Raw genomic sequence first — 14,809 nt, 5'->3', positions numbered from 1 at the left:
AATCGCTCTCATCATAAATCCCCCAGCGGCCATCCCTTTGCTGGGCCGCCAGCTGCCTGGGGCCCAGGTTTCGATCTCTGTGAGATCCTCCGAGTTTCCTTGAAGCTTTTCACCTCCTACTCACCAGCTCCCTCCCTCCCCCAGCCTTGGGAGCTGGGAAGATGGATGTGGAGGGAGGGGAGCGGACAGGGCAGGATGGGCAGGTGCTGCCTGGGGGGAAGTACAGGTCTGGGGTGGAGCTCAGCCCGGGTAATATCCCAGAGCCACATAAACCCGACCATGCCCCCTTTCTGTGCTCCACCGCTTGCCCCGCAGCGGCATTGCAGCCCCTCTGGTTCATATGGCGCCCTGGGATGTGCTGAGACCCCTGCTAAGGACCGAGACAAGCTACGCGTGTTATCAGGCTATAGGGTTACGACTGGATACTGCAGGGTCGCTGCGTGGGGGCCAGCACGGGCAGCTGACGGAGACTCCTGCACTGCAGGAAGCCGTGTGGCTTGCGCCCGAGGCCCCCCCCCTCCTCCCTGCAGCGCCAGATGGGGACCAGGGGCAGGGCAGCGAGGTGGAAGAGAGCCATGCAGATGGTAAGGGCTACCGAGGCAATGGAGCCAGCCTGCCATCACCCTAGCAGCCAGAGCGCGTACAGAACCAAAGCCACGGGCTCATCTGGCCATGGGCCACCCCAACGGCAGCCCCCACCCCTCCTCCCCCTGCCACAGCACTGTTGGAAGAGACTCACAGCTCCCAAGGCCAGAGGGGACCAGATCTTGTCTGACCTCCTGTCTAGCACAGGCCAGAGACCTGCCCCAGAATAATCCCTAGGGCAGATCTCTTAGAAACTCTTATGTTCTACAACCAGCCAGCCTTATTTTAAAATTGCCAGCCATGGAGAATCCGCTCCGGCTCTTGGTAAATTGCTCCAATGGTTAATGACTGACTATTAAACACTGACACCTTATTTCTAGCCTGAATTTGTCTAGCTTCAGCTTCCAGGCATCGGATGGTGTTAGACGTTTGTCTGCTAGGCTGAGCAGCCCGTTATTCAAGATTTATTCCCCATGCAGATATTTGCAGACTGTGATCAAGTCACCCCTTAAGCTTTTCTTCGTTAAACTAAAATAGATGGATCACCTTGCTACAAGGCAAGTTTTCTAACCCTTTAATCAGTCTTGTGGCTTTTCTCTGACCCCTCTCCAATTCATCGACATCCTTCTTGAATGGTGGGCACCAGACCTGGCCACAGGATCCCAGCAGCGGTCGCACCAGCGCCAAATCCAGAGGGAACATAACCTCTCGGCTCCTACCGGACAGTCCCCTGTTTACGGATGTCTGGCCACAGCACTGCGCTGAGACCTCAGGGTCCCCTGGTTCTCTACCTCAACCTCCAAATCTACAGGTTGCTGCTTCCCAAGCTAGCCTCACCCGTCCTGTAAGCACGGTGGCATTCTTCCTTCCCAGACGGATACATTTACAGTTAGCCATATGAAAACACATTGGTTGCTTGTGCCCAGTTTACCAAGGGATCCAGATCACTCGATCAGTGACCTGTGCGCTTCATTCTACACAGACCCCCCCAATTCTTGTGTCATCTGCAAACGTTATCAGTGATGATTTCATGTTTCCTTCCAGGTCGTTAATACAAATGTTAAATAATGGAGGGCCAAGAACAGGACCCTCCTGGAAACACCCCTGTTGGGTGCCGCTGCCCCATTGACAATTGCATTTTGAGACCTCTCAGCTAGCCAGCCGTTAATCCACTTAACGTGGGCCATGTTAATTTGATAGCTTTCTGTTTTTTTAATCACCGTGTCAGGTGGTACCAAGTCAAATGCCTTACAGAAGTCTTAAGGGGGTCACAAGCATGTTCCGGACCCAAGCCCCCCCTAAACCAGCTGGCAGCTGGTCTCCCCCTCAGCACCTGGAAGAAGGGGCAGCCCTGGGGGGCGGGGGGGACAACAACGCAGGAACGGTGGGAGAAATGAGCTACTCCTATGTGCTGTGGCTGGCCAGACAGGGCCAAATCCAACCTCTGGGGAAGACTGCGGGTTTGCACCAGTGTAACCAGGAGCAACATTTGGCCCAATGGGGGTTGGCCCATGGTAGAGGGATGGGAATGCAGGTCAGGTGACAGGCTGGCGCATTCACTCAACACCTATGCAGAGGGCTGGGCCGGAGTCTCCATGGACAGGCAATGGCACAGCCAGGATTCAAATTCTGCTTCCTCCCCAATCCTTTGCTCAGAGCAGCAGCCGACACTGACTGGCAGATCTGGGTGTTTCCTAAAGGCGGAGAAGCAATCTTGGTCTGATCGGCGTCTAGGGCGCAAGAGAAATAAAACTAGCAGAAGGCAAACAAGCAGGAGGCTGAAAGATCCAGAGATTCCACACGGTGCCTTGCTTAATCAGGATCTAACGAGGCCCGGAGCTACAGAGCCCCAGTCAGCTCCACCGATGTGGATGACGGTCTCTGCTGGCAGATTTGAGTGAGCCTGTTAACAGCCCCATTGGCCTGGTACCAGGGCAGTCGCCCAGGAAGGAGCTGTCATCCCTGGGACCTGTCTGCCTGCTGATAACACACCCAGTGGGTCCAGAGACCAGAGCTGGACAATGGAGCCTTTGGCTTGGATGCTGGGGTCCGCCCCAGGTTGGCCATGCTCTGTGGCCCGGGGATAAAACCGGTTGATGATGGGTCCAGGGGGTTGGGTGACCATAGCACAAAAGGCTCCAACATGACTGATCCCCAGAGAGGCCCTGGCTAAGAAGGCCTGGAGCCTACCGTCCCCCCTTACCAGCAGCAGACTGGGCCCTGGGACGGAGTAAAGCACAGTGCCAGGACATGGGGGAGGGAGGAAAGCTTGGGGGGGGCGGGGTCTGTGCTGTACCTGTCCCAGGGGAGGGCAGAGGAGCAGGTTTTCACTCCAGCAATGGAGAAGAGGGAGGAATCTGCAAGGACCCTTTTTCCCAGCAGCTTCCAGCCTAACCCAGTTTTGCCTTCTGCAGTGAAATGAGGTCTCGGGAACGGCTGCGTGCAGGACCCAGGCACGGTCTGATTGTGCATGTGGCCTTGATAAGGATTTTTACGCAGTTGCCGATGGAGTCAAACGATGGTGCCACCCCGAGGGAGCGGAGAAGCTGGCTCCCTTAGCACAGATCCCACACGCAGGAGCTCTCCCTGGGTCCCCGTTCCACCTCTTCCCCCTCTCTGCTCTGCTGCAGCGACCGAGCCGAGGAGAGAGCTCGGCTGATCAGAGGAAGGGAGGGCTGTGTTGCACTCCCAGTACACAGGTGGGCTGGATGATAGTGCCCTTCACAGTCACTTTAGAGGAAGAGAAGCCCAGGCTGCTGTGAGTGGATCCCGGCCTGGGCTCACCACCACGCTCGCACAGAGCCAGAGGAGCATTTCTGTTTTTAGAGCGAGCTCTTGGATCCCCCCCGAAAGCGACTGACCCGGCGTAAAACGCACAGCAATGTCCCAACCCCAAGGGACGCTCGCTCCCCTTCTCGGTGGGCAATAAGCTCATCACTGCAAGGGCAAGAGAAACAGCTGGCCCGGCCCGGCCCAGCCCAGCCCACAGGTTTGCTGAGCCTTCCTCCAAAGGGTTAACGGGGACTTCGAGTGTTATTGTCCTGGAAAACAGCCGAGCAGCGCCCCTCCCTGCACAGGACAGCTGGTAGCTGGTCACACACCTGGGGCCGGGTGTGTGCTACAGAGTTAGGCTGGCATAGCTCTGCTGGCCAGGGGTGTGAAAAAATGACATCCCGAACTGCCATAACTGCTGGCAAAATCCCCAATGGAGACGTAACTATGCCAGCAGAAGAGCACTTCTAGCAGCGGCCTGACATCGGGTTCGGGGAGGTGGGGCAGAGCTGCCTTACGGTTCATCTACACTAAGGGGCTCTGCCAGAGTCAGGCCTTAGCGACGGGCGACGCGTCGGGAAGACGCCGGTCCTTAGAGAGGGGAGAAGCATCGGGCGAAGCAATGCTTTGGGGGAGGAGGGGCAGCGCGGAGCTCGAGGAGGGGCAGAGCTGGCCTGGCCAGATGATGGCTGCAATGCACTTGGGGGTGACGTGGCAGATGGGCTGCAGCGCTGGGTGTCACACTTCCACGACGGCGCAGGGGGCCCACAACATACATCGCAGGCGGCTTCGCTGGTCCTGCAAGCCACGGATGCAGGACGGACCGCCACAGCGGGGCTGCGTGGTGACCCTGCGCCAAGCCCTGCTTCGGCGTGCTCCAGCCAGGGAGAGGGAGAAGCCGGTTTACTCCACGGAACCCTGAATTCTTCTGTGGAGGAACGGGGCTGAGGCCTGACAGTGGCCGGTTCACGTCTCGGCAGGGGCCCATGCGAGCAGTGGTCGGCTACGGCACACCCAGCCGGGCTCTGGCAGTGACAGGAGTGAGCCAGAAGGCCCCAGAGTGCACCTGGGTGCATGGAGGGGAGGCGGACGCGAGTGGAAAGCAGTTTCTCCCTGCCCCCATCAGCTTCTTCCCCGAGGCGCGAGAGAGTCGGTCACCTGGGCTGTGCGTGTAGAACTCCAGGGACCGGCGTCCTCCACGCCCTTCCCAGCCAGGCCCAGCGGCAGAGGACCCACCTGCGGCGTCCCTGGCACAGAGGCAGCAGCCAGGGGGTGGGATTTCAGGGCAACGCAAGGGTTGAAGCGGAGCCAGGCTTTTATCAAAGTGCTAAGTTCCCTTTCCCGCCGTGCCCGCCCTGCAGAAGGCACAGAACAGCCGTGGCGCGGGGACATGGGGAGTCAGTGCCCTGAACGGTCAGTCTATTCCGAGCCCCATGCTGGACTTCATGCTCCTTCCGATCACCCCACATCAGAGCCCAGTGGGCACGCCGATTCCAGCCCAGCTTGCTTTGCCACCTTCATTCACCGGGCCGCTGCCCAGATCCGGGCTCCCCGTCACCCGGACTTTGCAGTGCTCGGTGCCTGCTTTTCCTCCAGCAGTCCTCGCTCCTGATTCAGCATCCCCGGCACAGACAGGACACACCCCAGCTTCCTTCTGCAGCTCTTTGACAGAGAGGGCTCTATTCGGGACCCCGGACCACCTTCCCAGCACTCCCGCCTTACCCGGCCGGGAGAGTGGCGCCGATGCAGCGGTGCGGACTACAGCGACACAGCGTGCCCGTGCGCCTGCCCCCAGCACTCCCACCCGTGCTCCAGCAGCCTGGCAGGAGGAGACAGGTCCACAGCAATTATCCCCCTGCCCAGAGCACACAGCAGTGGGCCCAGCTCCTAGGGGGCTCCCGTACTGCATCCAAAGGAAGGAGGAGCTACATCTGGGAGGTCCCAGGGTGTGATAGAGAGACCAGCAGCATTCTCCTCCACTCTCCGGATAAGTATCCCCGTAGATGGCACATCCCCTACTCCCTTGGGAGAGACTATTCCCCAGGCTACCTGAGATCTGAGTTCAACACTGGCCTCCGAAACCAGATTTTCCCCGGGAGGGTGCTCAGAACCTCTAGGGGAAAAATTCAGGCTCCTTGTGACTTGGGATGTGGTCACCTACATCCTCAAGTCATTGCCCAAGTGGCTCAGACACATCAGCTGGTGAAGAGGGCCCAGCTGCAATGGATCTGGGATGAGGTCCACCAGCGGGATCGGGCCCACGGTCCCTATGATCTTCATAAGAACAGCCATCCTGGGTCAGACCAATCATCTGTCTAGCCTAGTATCCTGCCTTCCAATAGTGGCCAATGCCAGACGCTTCAGAAGGAATGACCAGAACCGGGCAATTATCAAGTGATCCATTCCCTGTCATTCTGTCCCAGCATCTGGAAGTCAGAGGTTTAGGAACACCCAGAGCACAGGGTTACATCCCTGACCATCGTGGCTAATAGCCATTGACCGATCTAGCCTCCATGAACTTTCTAATTCTTTTTTGAACCCAGTTACATTTTAGGCCTTCATAACATCCCCTGGCAATGAGTTCCACAGGTTGACTGTGCGTTGTGTGAAAAAGTACTGTTTGTTTTAAACCCTGTTGCCTATTCACTGAGTGACCCCTGGTTCTTGTGGTATGTGAAGGGGTAAATAACACTTCCCTATTCACTTCCTCCACACCTGTCATGATTGTATAGACCTCTATCATATCCCCCCTTCGTCGTCTCTTTTCCAAGGTGAACAGTCCCAGTCTTTCAAAACTTTCCTCATACAGAAGCTGTTCCATCCCCCTGATCATTTTTGTTGCCCTTCTCTGCATCTTTTCCTATTGTAATATATCTTTGTCAAGATGGGATGACCAGAACTGCACTCAGCTGCTTCAGAGAGTGGCTAGTTCTGGCAGCTGTTTGAGTCCAAAGGAAATCTCCAAAAGCCTAGGCAGCCCATTAAGCCCCCTCTAACTTTGATAACCCAGGGCACTGCTGAGCTGCCGTATTTCAGGCAGCTAAGCTCACTGCTAGAAGAGCTGAAAGCTTTCCTGTTTGCCACAATTGTGGCACATGTATATTGGAGCCCCAAGAGTCAGAGATTAGCTTTACCCTTCCTTCCCTCTGCTCACCTTACAGGGATGCAGCCTACAGTGCGAGAGGCAATTTAACAGGCCTGGGAAAGTTAGACGGAACCACTCCAAAACATTGTAGGCCTAAAAGCAAACCCGCCCTGTGCCCCTCTTGCTGTCTCACAGCTTCCACCTGGCCGCAGGAAGATTGTAGAATAATTGGAAAATGGTCTTCCGTCAGGGAGTTTTAAAACGTGTTTCCCTGCAGAGGTTCGGAAAGGCCCCCTCCAAACACAGCAGTGTGTCAGATTGAACTGGGCGCTAAGACAGCGAGAAACCAGCTGGGAAAAAATCCAGAATTGTGCTCCACGCCTGAAGCATCCATCTGTTCCAAAATGGGCCTCTGTTTGCACCTGCAGTCAACTGCTTCCCAAGTCAGCACGGCAGGAAGCTAACGCTTCAGCACACGGATTCAAGAACCAATGAGAAAGGAAGTTGAGGGTCACATACTCCACCTTACCCTGCTGGGTAGGTCAGCCATTCCGCACCGGCCCACCTGGTACTTGGTACCCATTCCACATGGGCCCAGCTGGTACTTGGTACCCATTCCACACCGGCCCAGCTAGTACTTGGACCAGTACCCATTCCACATGGGCCCAGCTGGTACTTGGTACCCATTCCACACCGGCCCAGCTAGTACTTGGACCAGTACCCATTCCGCACCGGCCCACCTGGTACTTGGTACCCATTCCGCACCGGCCCACCTGGTACTTGGTACCCATTCCGCACCAGCCCACCTGGTACTTGGTACCCATTCCGCACCAGCCCACCTGGTACTTGGTACCCATTCCACACGGCCTCAGCTGGTACTTGGTACCCATTCCGTACCGGCCCACCTGGTACTTGGTACCCATTCCGCACCGGCCCAGCTGGTACTTGGTACCCATTCCGCACCGGCCCACCTGGTACTTGGTACCCATTCCGCACCAGCCCACCTGGTACTTGGTACCCATTCCGCACCAGCCCACCTGGTACTTGGTACCCATTCCACACGGCCTCAGCTGGTACTTGGTACCCATTCCGTACCGGCCCAGCTGGTACTTGGTACCCATTCCACACCGGCCCACCTGGTACTTGGTACCCATTCCGCACCGGCCCACCTGGTACTTTCTGGGGCATAGAAGTTCATCTCAACCACTTCACCATCACTAGTCAATAAGACCCATCTTTGTCCCACCTCTACCTTGCTGGCCATCTAGCTACCCCTTGCAGGTCCAATGCTTCTTGTTTACAGAACCTCAGATTGCGCTGGTCCCTCGTTCATAGAAAGCGCCTTGCTTTCCACCCATCCTTCTGCCCAGCACAGCTGAACTCCATGGCAAAAGTCAGAAACAGCTGTGGGGCCCACGGCAGGGAAGCACGTATAGACCTACCCTACAGGGAAGTCCAGGATTATTATTCCTCAAACGATGCGTTCTCTCTCTCCCTCTTCCCTGAATCCATGTTAGGGCAGCTATATTTCCAGTGCCTGAGGCACACGCAGGGCCCCCCGCAACCCAGATTCTGATCTGTTACAAATTTCCCGCAGTATCGCTCAATTCGGACTTCAGTGAATTTACTCTGAATTTATCCCAGAGTCTCCCGGACCAGAATTTATGAATCGACCCCCTCTGCATTTAACACGGGATACGTTCCATAAAGAGGGTCACATCTGCAGCATAAGCCACAGCGTCCAGATGTTCAGTCTAGACCAGTATTTCCTGATCCCCAGGGGAGGCTGCCTGATGGGGTCATGGCTTGTTAACACATTTAGATGCGTCACAGGGGGACTCCTGGCCAAACACAGGGCTGGAAAGCCTCTTCCCCTCCGGCTGCAGCTGCAAACCTCCCCTTGGGCTTCCCGCCTGAAACGAGCCCTTTCAGCAGCTCTAGCGAGCAGAGGTGACGGGGGCCAGCCCAGGTGGGGAGCTGTGGTGCTGCAAGGGGCTGTTTTTAGAGACTGTCACATTCGGCCCTCAGCACAGGGGCTTCAGATGATGCTGGTGACCATCGAGGGGCAGCTCTAAAGAGCTGGGTCGAAAGCTGGTGGCTACAAGATGGAGCTGTCCTCAGAGGGAGGAAGTGGGGCAAGACCTTCAGGGAGGCAGGAAGGGGGGTGGGGTGCAGCGGCCCCTGACCGTCAAGAAACACGTAGACTGTTTTTTACCTGAACAAGGGCGACTGTAACTTTTCACACTCTCTCCCCAACCTCTCCATCCTCCTCCTCAAAGGAAACCTGGGCAGCACCTTCAAAAGACCAGCCCGGGGGCTCAGGCCTCATCCACACTTCAAAAGCGACAGCGGCCCAGCTGCGGTGCTTAGTGTAGACGCTCCCTACGCCAACGGGGTTTCGGGGAAGGTCGCCCAGCAGCCTGGGCAATCCACCTCCCCGAGAGGAGGGAGCCAGGATGACGGAAGAATTCTTGTGTCGATCTAGTGCTGTCCGCGCTGGGAATTAGGTCTGCTTAACTGCTTCGCTCAGGGGTATGGATTTTCACACCCCTGAGCACCGTGGCTGGGTCGATGGAATTTTCTAGGGTAGACCAGCCCATAAATTCATAACTGCCAGGCCCCAAAAGCCATGGACTCAGTTGCGACGCTGGTTTACCAGCTCATCACAACAATCTGAATCACACTAACTCTCCTTTGTTCCGGGGCAGCAGGAGTGTTAACCGCCCACTTCACTCTGAATGGTCTCTTGCAACCCGTGCAACTCCTTATGCTTCACAGAGCACGTCTACACTACAAGCTTAATTCAAGCTTTGTTAGGTCGATTAACAGCCGATGCAGTAATTATTTTGGTGGCTGATGTCCACACTACCCTTCTGTCCTCACCAGAAGCGCTTCCACCCACAGAAGAGGGGTGGGGCGGGGGGGGGGCTGAGAGCCAGGGATCAGCTCTGCATAGCTCCCTGCTGGGAGCCCAGCTGTCCCCCGGGCCGTCATGCCTTCCTGCTCCTAGCTGGGAGCGAGGGGGGAAGCTGCCTGGAGCTACTCACCTCGGCGGGGAGATCCTGGAGGGCAGGTGTGGGCACCATGCACTCATCACACAGCTCCTTGGGAGATCTGACTAGCCCCGGGGGATCCCTCCTGGCAGAAGAGGTGGATTCCCGGGGAACCTTAGAAGAACAAACAAGATGGAGGAGAGAAGCCCTAGCTCCAAAAGACAGAGTTGTGAGACGAGAGGAAACACGCCAAGATGACTCGGGACCCCGTTATTGTTTCAAGGCCCTCGTTACACCGTTCCCGAGCCTACAGAGCAGGCTCAGCTCCCTCGTTCGGATGGAATTTAACTCCTCTCTGATCCAGGCCACGTGCCCAGCCATTGTTGTACTTCAGGGCGAGATCCAGTGATGCACGGTGCATCTCGCTGTGCCGTGGGCTGCACCCACAGTACTCCTGGAATGGCCCCCATGCTCCTGTCTGACCACCCAGCTCATTCAGGAGCCATCCCCTCTGCCCAGATCTCGGGCTCCCCGCACCCAGAGGGCAGGGAAAGAAGCACTCACTCCACACGCTCTACGGAGAAAAACCCCAGACAGGGACCAATACGGGTCTGGATTTCTCTCCTCCCCAGTGACCACGTCCCTGATCCCCAGAACTTCTGTTTCAAGAGAGATTCTGTGGATTCCACAGGGTCTGAACATGCCTGGGTGGCCAAGAGGCCATGAACTCACAAATCCACAGTTATGGGCTATTCCAACTTCTAGCCAGGCCCCAGTATGGGCGTAAGGAGCCGCCCTGGTACAAAGCTGCCCGTCATGAAACGCCACCAAGCCAGTGTGGAGCCATTTCACTTTTGTGCTCCGATTCGGGGAGTGGTTCTAGGATTCCAAAGATCACCAGGGATGGAACCAAATCAGGTAAGATGAGGTGGCTTCAGCCCTGCCCCGCACTGTTCCCCTCTCGGTGTGGCCCCTGCAGCTGTCAGGAGAGGGCAGAGCCAGGGAGCTCAAAACACCCCAACCCAAGCAGGTTCTCGGGAACGTGTGATCTCCAACTGTTTATACTCTGCACGTAAGTGTTCTGTACAAGCACCGCTATTCACAGGCCTCAGATTGACACAGGGACACACACCCGTGGTTTGCAGATTTGCATCTTAAGACGCTGTTCTGTCGAAGTGTGAAGAATATCTTAGCACCTCCCGTGGTCTCTCTCCCCCCAGTGCGTGCATGCCAGGTGCACACCGGGGGTGTATGGGAGGAGTCACACACACACACACACACACACACATACACACGTACGTCGTGTGCATGCATATGTCTAGGGGCTGGACTGGCTCCGTCCTCAGTGGTTCACCAAGCCAGGCCTTTATTTTAGAAGTTAATGTCTTGTCTCCAGCCTGCAGGTCACACGCGCAAAAAGCCTTCAAAAGGGGAAGGGACGCAGGGACCCCTGCTGGAGTGTGCAGCACCGGCTGGTGCAGCGAGACGGGGTGTCGGCGCACAGCCCCCCCTGTGCCAGAGTTACTGGAGGTTGTCCCCCGGCTCGGTTTCACCGCTGCTTAGAGCGTGCAGAGGAGGCCGCGAATGGCCGGGCCAGGAAGATCTAGGCGCACCGTCTCATGGTGCGGGAACAAGCCACCTCCTTCCTCCCCCACCCCGCCTGGCTCCTGTGTGCAGCCAGAGCCCTTTGTCCCCTGGCTCACAGCGGTCTGGGGAAACCCAGAGACGTGCTCAATGCTTCACACGAAGACGTGACATTCTGGGGACACAGTGACCTCAGAGGAAAGAGATTCCACGCAGCTATCTGCACCCATCCCTTGCGGGGGGAGAGCAGTCACCTGCGCCGTGACACGCTGGCCCAGGGCAAAGCCTTTGCAAACGAAACGGGCGAACGGCAGCGGGCGGCACGGGCCGTGTTCAACAGGCCTGGAATCGCAGGGCGGGCGGCTGATCACGCCGGCGGTGCTTGGCCAGAGCGACAAGAGGGCAGCTTGCGCTAGGATTAGCTCCAGCCACTCCCACTGGTTCTGCATTTCATGGAGTGCCAAATACAGCCGAAAACTGAAGGGCCGCGCTGTGCAGCGAGAGGCAGCGTAGCCTAGTGGCTAGGTCACTGGACCCAGACCTGAATTCCAGTCCCAGCTTTGCTACTGACCTGCTGGGTGATCCTGAGTGGACAAGTCACATCCCCTCCCCTTGTCTTACAGCCAACTGGCAAAGGGGCTCCAGGAATATCTGGATTCTGGTCTGTACACTCCAGGGGGGCCTCTAGATGCTACTCCAATAAAAAGTGACCCCAAAACACACGCACCCCCACGCACTTCCCTGGGAAGGAAACGTCCTTATTTTGTCAATTGCTCGGGGTTGTGGCAGGTACAGAGATCTCTAGACAGCTTAGGGTGACCAGATAGAAAGTGAGAAAAATCGGGATGGGGTGGGGTAATAGGAACCTATATAAGAAAAAGCCCAGAATATCTGGGCCATCCCTATAAAATCGGGACATCTGGTCACCCTAAGACAATCTGACTCAGCGAAGAAAAACAAGTGCGTTCCGGTTTCCCAAACCTCACTGGGAGGGTGGGGTGGATTGAGAGCCACGTACAGAGACGAACAATCCAAACAGAGTGGGGACGCTTGGAACAATCTTTCAGACGTGAGGCGAGCGCCCAGAATCCGCTCGCTAATTCATGCCCACACCCGCCTGTCTGCTCCAAGCCTAGGCGATGGAGGTGACTGTCTAATAAGAAGAATTCCTAGCTCTTATAGAGCTGTCTCTCGTCAGATCTCAAAGCGCTTTACAAAGGAAGTTGGGGGCATTATCCCCATTTCACAGATGGGGAAACTGAGGCACAGAGAGGTACAGTGACTTGCCCGCGACTACCCAACAGGCCAATGGCAGAGCCAGGAATAGTACTCAGGTCTCCTGAGTCCCTCCCCACTAGGCTATACTGCCCAACGATACCTGTGAACACAACACACATAGGCAGGAACACCCGCCAAAGCTCCAAAGAGCCACGGCGAATCCCAAGCACCGTCCATGGCTGCAAGCTTGCACCCAGATCATGAAAGCACAATACGGGCTCTGCTGGGCGGACAGGCCCGCGCTAAGTGGATTTTAATCACCTGGTGTGTTGGGCTTATTTGAAAAGCCTCCAGAGCGCCATTCGAACACTATTAATTGCCAATCTCTCTTAATGCGTGCGACGTGCCCGCGCTGTCTCCGTGCCATGGCGGGACGCTCGCCCAGCTGCTAGAGCCCGTCGCTCAGACACCAGCCACAGCCACTTAACTTCCTCATCTGTGACCCACCAGGCGGATCCCACACAAGCTGACAGTCATCATCAAGTGAAAAGGCAAACCGGCTCGTTTCTCTCCTCCCGCCCCGGGCCTCCCTGCTCCGCTAGGTCTGTAGCTGCAACTTCCTTTGCAAACCCACGCTGGGCGATCCAGGGCACGCGACACCACGGCTGCAGAGCTAAGCGGCAGCCCGCGAAAGCATTATGGTTCCTACAGCAGCCCAGCTCCCTGAACCTCGGAGGGGGGCGGGGGGGGGGGGGTTGCAATCAAATCAGCAGGCTAGATGAGTGAGGAACATGCTAAAGCCCAGCTAGCTGGAAAGAAACAACACACAGGCGACCCTGGGCCACCACTTTTAACGATGTCGCCAGCTGATTCCACGCGTCGAAGCATGAGCCTCGACTGCCAGGTGCAAGGGACACAGGCCTGTCAGCTCAGGGCCTCTATGGGGGCCGCAATTCCTCGCATGCGCTCGGCCCGAGCCAGCGCGCTCAAAACCAGCAGCGTGGATGCTGCAGCACGGGCTGCGGCTTGGGATGGCCACCCAAGTTCCAATCAGCCCGAGCTTGGGTAGCTAGCCTGAGCCGGCCCCCCTGCTGCAACGGTGCCCCGGCTATTTTGAGCAGAGCGGAGCTGGTGCAAGTCTGTCTGCCCGGGCTGGGAACCGCAGCGTAGACGTGCCCTCGGCTGACGGAGGAACAACATCAAACTGCTAGCGTGCGCAACGGGGCCAAAGTAAGCAGACTTTGGGTGCCCGGTCAGTAGATCTGACCGGACATTGTCAGGTCCCCTTTTCGACCAGGCTTTCCGGTCGAAAACCGGTCACCCGGCAACCCTACCAGGGCCACCTTAGCAAAGTTTTTGGCATTTCATTTCCTAGGATTTCTTTTCAAAGGTAGGACTGCAGGTAACCCCAGCATTTCTTGCTCTTTGGGGTGCATGGGCTTTTCGTCAGCTCTCCTGGATGTCCTGGGCTCTGGCCAGGAAGGACTCTGCTGCGTGGAGCCGTAAGAGTTATCGCCCCGAATCGCGCCAGGTGTCCCAGCAGCAGCTCAACCCAGGCAGGCAAAGCGCACAGATGATCGAAGGGGGAGGGAGCTCGTCCAGGCTCTGCTCAAAAGCTCCACCGATACCCACTAAGCATGCACAGAAATTATTCTTCAGCCCTGCACGTTCTCGCGCCCCGCCATCATCTAGCAAACCATGTGCTCCTGGAGGGCGGGGCCCAGCCCACTTTGGCTGAAGCCTTGTTAAGAAATAACGCATTCGGATTTTCTTTTCGAAAAAGCAGCACAAGAAGGGAGCCCTCCCCCGACCCGCAACTTCCCCTCCTGCAGGAAGAGGTGAAGGATTTTAGTGTGTAGTGGCTCAGGCTCTTGGGGGTGATCTTGGGCTACTCCTTTCCCCTCTCTGTGCCCCATCAATACATTTTTGGAAACTTTTAAAACATCACGATAACAGAGGCTCCCCCGAAGAAAAACAAAAAACGGTGAGAGGGCCAAAAAACCGCCCTCCTAGCAAAACAGAGTAAAAGAGGCAAAAGGACATCCTTTCAAAACGGGAAGTCAAAATCCTACTGATGAAAACAGAAAGGACCCTAAACTCTGGCAAGTCAAGTGTAAAAGTATAATTCGGCAGGCCCAAAAAGAATAGAAGAGCAACGAACACAACTAAGAGCAGATTTTTTAAAGTACATCTGAAGCAAGAAGCCTGCCAAACAGTCATTAGGCCCACTGCACAGCCGGGGTGCCAAAAAGCACTCGGGGAAGACAAGGCCGTGGCAGAGAAGCTAAATGAATTCTCTGCATCATTCTTGACGGCTGAGGAGAGGAGGGAGATTCCCATACCTGAGTCCTTCTTTTTTGGTGACAAATCGGAACAACTGTCCCAGATTCAGGTGTCAACAGAGCAGATTTTGGAACAAACTGGAATTACCGTGTAATTTAAGACACCCCGACCAGATGGGATTCACCCCCAAGGTTGGAAGGAACTCTAATATGAAATTGCAGACCTACTAACAGGGGTACGTAACCTATTGCTTAAATCAGCCTCTGTATCAGATAACTGGAGGGTAGCT

At 56.3% G+C, this 14,809-nt stretch overlaps 1 protein-coding gene across 3 annotated transcripts in view; it reads right to left on the bottom strand.

Annotated features, from left to right (window-relative positions):
• Positions 1-14,809, bottom strand: part of SEMA4G (semaphorin 4G) — a 106,539-nt gene that overhangs the window by 41,774 nt on the left and 49,956 nt on the right. The window lies entirely within an intron of this gene.

Source organism: Chelonia mydas, chromosome 7 (assembly GCF_015237465.2).
Source record: "Chelonia mydas isolate rCheMyd1 chromosome 7, rCheMyd1.pri.v2, whole genome shotgun sequence".
Classification (NCBI taxonomy): Eukaryota; Metazoa; Chordata; order Testudines; family Cheloniidae; genus Chelonia; species Chelonia mydas.
This window is presented reverse-complemented; position numbering and strand designations above follow the sequence as displayed.